A 7989-nucleotide genomic window follows, 5' to 3' on the forward strand; every position below is an offset into this window, starting at 1 on the left:
CACGCAGCCTGTCTGCGCCTGTCTTGGGCCACCCATCTAGACATTTGTTCTCTAACAATCAACCGGGTTCCTTCAAACATGTGCTTCTTACACATGCTCATTGTGTACTGCTAATGTCACCTCCTTCCCCCTTAACTCCTCACAGTGAATGGATCCATTTTCCCCATGTTCAAGTTCCCAAGAGAGAATCAACTGCCACTGCAATTTTTTTTTTCCTAATCACTCGTAGGTTACAAGTTCCCACTCTGTTCCAGTGAGCTGCGGGATTCATATGTGGCCACTTAGGCTGGTCTTGTTGATATGGAGCTGTGGGAGGGCAGCACCCAGAAATAGGCTTTGTTCCAGGCCTGGCACGCACTCTTCCTGCTCCTACTTTCTCTACCTGGGAAATAGCCGCTCAGGATGAAGCTGCTGCTGTGGTGTCGCCACCTCTGAGAAGTCTCCCAGACCCTCCGACTGCTCGTTAATTGCTCATCGTTCCCCCAACACAGAATTCAGTCCCATCATCAGAAAGGGCTTTAGGTTTTCCCTCCATCTTTACGTGTTGCTCAGAGTTTGCAGATCTGCTGGAGTCCTTATTGAAAACTCCCGTTTCAAACCAACCTGATCTACAGCCTCTAAAGAAGCTTCCCCCTGGGCTTTGGCTCTAGGTTTTGGTAGAGGGTGGAGGCTTTGGGCAGTGCTCAAACTCCACAGGGAAGTCTTTGTTGTCCATGTCTCTCTCACTGAGCAGTCCTCCTGCCTGTCATCCTTGGCAGGCCAGCACTCTGAGGTCCCAGTGTAGCTCTGCGCTTTGGTCTTCCCAAGCTCTCCTGGGGCCTGACTAGGCCAGCCCCAAGGCAGCCAGAGTTCTGGCCTCATACCTGAGCCAAAGGCCCCAATCCCTGCTTGGCCATTGCCTGAGTATTAGCTGCCCCAGCAGGATCACAGTCCCCATACATCTGCCTGCTAGGGACCCTGGGCAGCAGGGAGAGAGTTGAGATTTGTCAGGAGCCCATGGTGGAGGCTGAGACCTTAAGGCCATGAGATACAGGCATGGGGTGAGAAACAGGCGCCTTGGAATTGGGCTGGGCCTTGGCCCAGCTTAGTCAAATCCAAAGGCTTCAATTTGGAGAGATGAAGAGGGTGTACAGAGGAAGGGGCTCGGTCCACAACGAGTGCCTCATCTCCCTGAAGAGCTCTCAGTGGAACATACTTCACCAATCCATGTACCCACATCTTTGCTTGTCCAGAAGGCCAGAGTCAGCTCTAGCAGACCCATTTCAATACCCTGGCAAGTCATTACTGCCCTTAGCTCTTAGTGTCCCCATCTGTAAAACATGGGGGACAGCTGCTAGCCTGTATTGGAACTTGGGCAGAGTTCAAAGAATGGGATTTAGAGCTGAATGAACCTTGCACTGAGGGCATAATAGCACTAGGGCACTATCCCTGTGCCCCCAGAGCCTAGTGCTCTATGCCTGCTGCAGGCCCTACCCAAACGTGCTTTACTGAGGAACTCAGTGTTTCAGAGCTTGACGGTCAGGTTGATCATGCGCTTGTGACCATGGACTTCCTTAGTATGCCAGGCTTGGAGGACCGTGAGAAAAGCAGGGAAGACACTTTCAGGGGTAGCAGGCATCAGCTCTACTCACTCCTGCCCTTAAGGCCTTGCCTAGTCATGCTGGCACCAGGTCATAGGCTGGACAGGGAGAATGAGAGTCCCATCGGGTATTCCAGAAAAGCCCCTGGATGCTCCCCCCTGGGAAAGCACACAGCGGGACCCTCGGGTAGGAGGTTGGGTTCCAACACTGCGTACACGTGCCCTTCCACCGCGTTGGGGCAGCAAAAACATCCATTCTGCTGTGCAACAGTTGTCATTTTTCTAACATCTGAAAACTCCAAAAGGAGATAGTGATAAATGTGGTACCAGATTCTGCCCAAAGGACCAGTCTTTAGATGTTTTCAAGATTGGAAACCTCATTTTTGATCCTCACAGCTATCTTGAAAGAATAGAGCAGCCAGTGGGTATACTGGATTGTGAGCCAAGAGGCCTGGGGCTTTCCCCCTGTTGCTGCCAGCCAGGTTGATGACTCTGGGCAAGTCTTTTTCCTTTCTAGATCTGTTTCCTCGGCTGTAAAATGAGAGGTTGATCCAGATCAGGGATAGTAAATGGGCCTTCGTTCAGTTACTGACTGTTGTATAACCACCCCCAAATTTAGTAGCTTTAATAAACATAAGCTCCCGATTGTGTGGCTTGGCAATTTGAGCTATGTTCAGCGTGGCGGTTCTTATTTGGACCCTCATGGCTGAAGTGAACTGGCAGATCAGCTGGGGACTGGCTGGTCTCAGATGGCCTCCCCCACATGTCAGGTGGTTGGCTGGGCAACTGGGCCACATGTTCCAGCACCTAGCAGGCTGACCCAGGATTCTAGACATGGCTGAGTTCCAAAAGCCACAGAGAACACAAGCCCAGTGTCAAGTGCTTTTGAGGATCTTGCTGTGTCGTATCTTTAAGGTTCCATTGGCCAAAGTCACATGGCTAAGCCCAAATTCTTCTTAACAGGAGGAGCTTCAAAATACGGCCATATTTTAAAAATCTACCTCAGGTCTCAATTCACTTGCCGGCTCAGAACTTTTAGTAGTGGCTGCCTGGAGTGCCTTTTGAGGATCTGCAGCAATTTTTAGACTGTTTGGAAATACTGATGTGATAGTTTGGCAGTGTCTCTTATGGGCACGGAATTCAAGTGTGGGCACATGTCAGGTATTTGCCAGCCCTGGCCAGGTTGACCCATAAGGTCATAACCTGCCCCATAGGATGTTATATGCAGTGGGTCTGTCTGACAAGACCACAGAAATACAGAAGGCAGAACAGGGCAAAAGATTCTGAGCCAGGCATCCTTGGTTTTCATCCCAACCAGATCATAGATTCATTGAGGTTTTAGGCAAATCAAAATCCCTTCACCAGTAGCCAGACTCTTCATAATAAACTTCATCCATAACAGTAAACCATTTCCTGAACACCTGCTGTTAAAAAACACATTTTACACTTACTTAATTTCCATAACCACCCTCAGTAGGTGTAGTAAGGACTTTTGGTTACAAGTTACAGAAACTGAATTCAGTCCTGCTTTAGTGGAAGTTTATTGGCTCACAAATTATAAAGTCCAGGGATGGATCTTCAGACATGGGGACTTGGGTTCAAAAGCTGCCATCAAGAGTCTGGTTAGCCAGGCATGGTGACACGTGCCTGTAGTCCCCGCTATTTGGGGGACTACAGTGGGAGGATCATTTGCACTTAGGAGGTTAATGCTGCAGTGAGCCATGATCCTGCCACTGCACTCCAGCCTGGATGACAAAGCGAGACCCTATCTCAAGGAAAAAAAAAACTGGTTTTCAGGCAGGTTCCAGGTAGTGGTAGAGCATGGCCATAGGGCCTGTGAGGGTAGAGGGACGGAGGAGAGAATTCCCAAAAGGAGGACAAGCGTTGGTTAACAAAAACAGCAGGAGTCCACTGTGTGGTGATGACTATTCTATAGATTTTGTAGATGAGATTTAAAAGCATCGCCCCAAGTAAAGGTGGCATCTCTATCGTTCTATCCTCGCCTTTATCTAAACTCTGTGACCGATCTATAGCATATGATGGTGGTGGTGCTCTGCCAGTCTCCCAGTCCGGGACTTAAGCATTAGCAGCTGCCACTTACCATCTCTTGGGACCCAACCACCGTGCTGTGAAGCAGCCCAGGCCACACAGGCCACGTGTACATGTTCAGCTGACAGCAGTATCAAATGTCAGACATGAGTGAGGAAGGCTTCAAGATGACTCCAGCCCAGCCACTGTCTGAGGACAAAGTAAGAACTGCCTCACTGATCCCATTCAAAGTCCAGCACAACGAGAGATAATAAAATGTTGTTTGCAGATGCTAACATTCAGAGTGATTTGTTATATCAGTAACCAGGACACAGGCCCGGAGGTTCAGTAGCTTGCGGTGCTGCTCATGGGACTAGGTTAAGAGTATAGATTTTGTTGCCGGGCGCAGTGCCTCACACCTGTAATCCCAACACTTCGGGAGGCCGAGGCGGGCGAATCACGAGGTCAGGAGATGGAGACCATCCTGGCTAACACGGTGAAACCCCGTGTCTACTAAAAATACAAAATTAGCCGGGCGTGGTGGCGGGCACCTGTAGTCCCAGCTACTTTGGAGGTTGAGGCAGGAGAATGGTGAGAACCTGGGAGGCGGAGCTTGCAGTGAGCTGAGATCGTGTCACTGCACTCCAACCTGGGTGACAGAGCAAGACTCTGTAAAAAAAATATATATATATATATATATATTTTTTTTTAAATAAATATATTTATTTTTATGTGTATATATATATTTTTTTGGACAGAGTTCCTAATCAAATTATTTGTTGTGTGACCATAGGCAAATCATTAGCCTCTCTGAGCCTCATCTTTCTCATCTAAAAACCAAAAGACCACATCCTATTACAAAAATAAATGAGAACATTTACCACCACCTAATCCAGTGCAGATTCAGGTGATTTTCCCTGGAACCAAGTAACAGACCATAATTTCCTTTTTTTTTTTCCTCTACTTATTCATACCCACTTTGTTCCAAAACATTTCAGGCATCTTAACAAGGAGAAAATGAATAAAATATAAAAATGAGGTAAAGGAGATAATGGAAAGAAGGCTTTTTTTGATGTTCCAGCATCTTTTGAGTTACTATAGTCAAGAGTGGTGTGTCAGTTGGTCACTAAGCCTCGTAGGGCAACCCAGCTGGCCCTCTGCATTTGAGTGAATGGGCACCTCCCGCCAACTGATGTGTGGGTTCCTGGAATGCACACATCCCCTCACTGCACCTCTTGCGGGAGCCCAGATGACCTGTCCTACAGAGGTGCAGTAGCTGGACAAGTACATGGGTTTGGCTCTTCCAGGTGCATGGAACAGAAACGGGCAGGGTTACCCGTTCTCCCTGACCTGGACCTTTTTTCTTCCCTGTCCTCTAGTCTCTAACACTTAAGCCCCCTCATCCCTCAAACTCCACCTTCAGTGTTTCCATCTCCCTGACCATGCAGTGAAGCTGCTTAAGGCCAGAGACTGTCTCATTCATCCTTGCCCATAAATCTTTTACACGTGTATTTGTGACGTGGTCAACTATTTATGAAACATACAATAAAGTATTTACCTTTGTGTTAATTTTTTTGAGACAGGGTCTTGTTCTGCTGCCCAGTCTGGAGTGCAGTGGGCTCAAGCAATCCTCCCACCTCAGTCTCCCAAAGCAGCTGGGACCACAGGCGTGCGCCACTACATGCAGCTAATTTTTAAAATATTTGTAGAGATAGGGGTTTCCCTATGTTGCCCAGGCTGCTCTCGAACTCCTGGGCTCAAGTGATCCTCCTGCCTCAGCCTCCCACGGTGCTGGAATTACAGGCATAAGCTGCCACACTCAGCTACCTTTGTGTTCTTAATTGTATTCCACCTCCGCAGCAGCATTAGGCTCTACAGAAAGAGATGTGTGCATATATACATATATGTAGCATTTACTCGTGCCCTTTGAAGTTCTGTACACCCATTACATTATTTATCCCACACAATTGGGAAATTGAAATTTAAGGTTGAGTAATTTGCCCAAGATCATGTCACTTGAAGGAGGTAGAGGCAGGATGCAAACCTTCCCTGACCCTGTCAGAATAAACAACTCTGAAATTCCTCTCTTGGTTTTTGTGACAACAGTCTTTCCTGGCTCTCCTCTGAGCACTCCTGTTTCCCTTGCTGACTCTTCCCCTTGTGCCTGCATCTCTCTACCCTCTTTTCTCTGTACCCGCTCCCTGGATGACTTCATCCATGGCTTCAGACTCCACTCATGGCTCCATGATCTTCACCTCTAACTCATTTTCCCCCCAAGAACACCAGGGGAGTAGGTACAGATGCCCATCTAATAACTGTACTTCGATGTCCGCAAGAACCTTTCCAGCCCCACTTGCCTGTGTCAACCTCCACTGCTCCATTTTTCCCTGTTAATTTTTCCCTGGTACCTTAGGTCCTTTCTGTGTCTGTCTTGGACTTTTGCAGTAACCTCTAACTAGTCTCCCTGCTGCTCTTCCTACTCGGCTGTCTCCTTTAGCACCATCCCATTGAGTGAGATCCACACCCCTTAGCATGACAAAGAAGACATCCGAGAGATGATTGACCCCTTCTTCTCAACACCTCCCCTCCCGCAGTCTGCCTCTTCGTCTCAAGCCACATGGAATAAATTGTGGAAAGACCTGTGCTGTCTGGCTTGTGCCTTTACACATGCTGTTGTCTCTACCTCGAATGCTGTGTTCCCCCACTGGCTAACCCTCGTTATCCTTTATAACAGCTCAGAAGTTGCCTGCTCAAAAACACCTCCCTGGCCTGAATTAGAACGGCCCTCCCATGTGCTGCTTCCATCACAGATCTTACCATCTATTATTACACACACACACACACACACACACACACACACACCCAGATGTGTGTATTTTGAGATGGGAGTCTCACCCAGGTTGGAGTGCAGTGGTACAATCTTGGCTCACTGCAACCTTTGTCTCCCAGGCTCAAGCAATCCTCCCACCTCAGCCTCCTGAGTAGCTGAGACACCAGACATGTGCCACCACGCCTGGCTAATTTTTTTGTATATTTGGTACAGATGGGGTTTCACCATGTTGCCCAGGCTGGTCTTGAACTCCTGAGCTCAGACAATCCTGATCCTGAAATTCCATCCTAGAAATTCAGCCCAATAAAAGGAAAATAGTTCTATGTGCCAGGCAGGCCTGGGTTAAACATACTATCTTACCATTACCTCTTTAAAGTGGACATTTTCCCACTTTATAGCTGAGAATATAGGATGATAATCAGTGGCAATGGGAGACTGCCACTGTGGACTGTTCAAAGCCCATGCTCAGCATTATCAAGAATTAGCAAGCACTTGCCTTTAGGATACTGATTTAACTATGGCATAATATGGATAGACTTTTTTTTTTTTTTTTTTCTTCTTTTGGGAGACGGAGTCTCGTTCTGTCGCCCAGCTGGAGTGGAGTGGCTGGATCTCAGCTCACTGCAAGCTCCGCCTCCCGGGTTTACGCCATTCTCCTGCCTCAGCCTCCCGAGTAGCTGGGACTACAGGCGCCCGCCACCTCACCCGGCTCGTTTTTTTGTGTTTTTTTTTTTAGTAGAGACGGGGTTTCACGTTAGCCAGGATGGTCTCAATCTCCTGACCTCGTGATCCGCCCGTCTAGGCCTCCCAAAGTGCTGGGATTACAGGCTTGAGCCACCGCGCCTGGCCATGGATAGACTCTTACGTGGTCTTTTAAAATTAAGCCTGTAATTTGGAAAAATTGTCTTGATACTAAAAAGTTATATGGTGGTTAGGATTATGGGAATTTAACATTTTAAATTATAATCTCATCTTCCCACCTCACCTGCTACAAAGTCCAGCTTCTAAGAACACATTGCAAAATTTAATGTTCTGTTCAATTGTGAAGCCTCAGTATTGTCAGAGCAAATATGCGGAAGGGGGAGTCCAGGTGCAGAGCTGGGACCTCACATACCACAGCAGCACTTCTTCCAGACTGTCTGGCCCAGCATGTTTTCTGCAGAACCTGTCCTGTGTTCATCAGGTGAGGGGAGAAGTACGCAAAATTCTGCATATTTTTTACTCCCTTGAAAGAAACTAATTGAAATACATATCACCTACAACTTTCTAGGCATTGCCTGCTCTCAGTATGAATGAGTGAACAAAACAAAAGTGTCTGTGCTCAACACTTAACATTATGGTGTGCTGGAGAAACCATCTTTATAGTGGGCAGGGACCCAAGGAAGTGTGGGAGTGAGCCAGGTAGACACCTCGGGAAAAGCTTTTCAGACTTTCTCTAGGTGCGAGTAGGGGGCATGCAAACAAGGTTTTCTAAAAACTAGAGCTACAACTGCATGTTTCCTACGTGCTGATGAAAATGCACAGCACTGGCCAGGTATGGTGGCTCACGCCT

The sequence above is a fragment of the Papio anubis genome, chromosome 16, assembly GCF_008728515.1.
Source record: "Papio anubis isolate 15944 chromosome 16, Panubis1.0, whole genome shotgun sequence".
In the NCBI taxonomy this organism is placed as follows: Eukaryota; Metazoa; Chordata; class Mammalia; order Primates; family Cercopithecidae; genus Papio; species Papio anubis.